Genomic DNA, 1,226 nt, shown 5'->3' with positions numbered 1-1,226 from the left:
TCTGCTAAAATAAGAGTAAGTATGTATACAAAAAACTCATTTTTGTGTGCGTCTACATGTAGGGAATGTGAAACTGAATGTCACTTTGGTGGGTGTGGCTGTCTCTTCCAGGAATAAGACGAATTGGCCAAATTTAGTCACATTATGTCTTATTCTGCTAAAATAAGAGTAAGTATGTATACAAGAAACTCATTTTTGTATGCATCTACATGTAGGGAATGTAAAACCGAATGTCACTTTGGTGGATGTAGCTGTCCCTCCCAGGAATAAGACGAAATGGCCAAATTTAGTCACATTTTGTTTTATTCTGCTGAAATAAGAGTGTGTATACAAGAAACTCATTTTTGTATGCGTCTACATGTAGGGAATGTGAAACCGAATGTCACTTTGGTGGGTGTGGCTGTCCCTCCCAGGAATAAGACGAAATGGCCAAATTTAGTCACATTTTGTCTTATTCTGCGGAAATAAGAGTAAGTATGTATACAAGAAAATCATTTTTGTATGCGTCTACATGTAGGGAATGTGAAATCGAATGTCACTTTGGTGGGTGTGGCTGTCCCTCCCAGGAATAAGACAAAAAGACCAATTTTAGTCACATTTTGTCTTATTCAGCTAAAATAAGAGTAAGTATGTGTACATGAGACTCATTTCAAATTGATTTTATTTTTAAATTTCTAAAAGAATCTCACGCACTATAGTGCATGCATGAAGTGTACTGTTTAAGGTGTAGCATGCTTTATCTTTATGACGACATTGTTTGACAACATTGTTGCTTTAAAAAAGAATTCTTAAATTAAGTAAACATAGCATAATGGTAATTGTACAAAAGGAGTGCGTAGTTGTCTAGTTTTTGTTTTTATTTTGGTAGTTGTTATTAATTAATTAATTTATTTATTTATTATTATTTAGAATGCAAAAAATTGTACTATTTTTATTTATTTTAATTACATAATTTTCTATTTATTCTTCAGTTTATTTATTTAAGATTTTCCTTAGTTTATATTTTAACAGAAGAAAAAAGAAGAAATTAATAATAAAATTTTTAAAAAATAAAATAAAAATATAGTTCCAGTTAATTATTATTAAAGGGAAGAAAGGGAGAGCCCTACAAAAAATAAAAAGAAACAAAATATTTATATTATTATTATGTTGTTATTATTATTATTATTATTATTAGAGTAGGAGAAAAAGAATAAATTTTATTATTACTATTATTATTATTTTAT

The 1,226-nt window shown here is 28.6% G+C and overlaps 1 long non-coding RNA gene across 1 annotated transcript; it reads left to right on the top strand.

The window, feature by feature from the left end:
• Nucleotides 1-94: 94 nt before the first annotated feature.
• On the top strand, nt 95-471 carry LOC109593364 (uncharacterized). Its single transcript, XR_002190919.1, has 2 exons — nt 95-321; nt 365-471. It is a non-coding gene; the product is annotated as an uncharacterized LOC109593364 (long non-coding RNA).
• The last annotated feature ends 755 nt before the right edge of the window (nt 472-1,226 follow it).

The sequence above is a fragment of the Amphimedon queenslandica genome, unplaced genomic scaffold (genome assembly GCF_000090795.2).
Source record: "Amphimedon queenslandica unplaced genomic scaffold, v1.1 AMPQUscaffold_1861_Cont26134, whole genome shotgun sequence".
NCBI classification, from domain to species: Eukaryota; Metazoa; Porifera; class Demospongiae; order Haplosclerida; family Niphatidae; genus Amphimedon; species Amphimedon queenslandica.
Note: the sequence above shows the minus strand (reverse complement) of the source record. Positions and strands in the feature narration are given on the sequence as shown.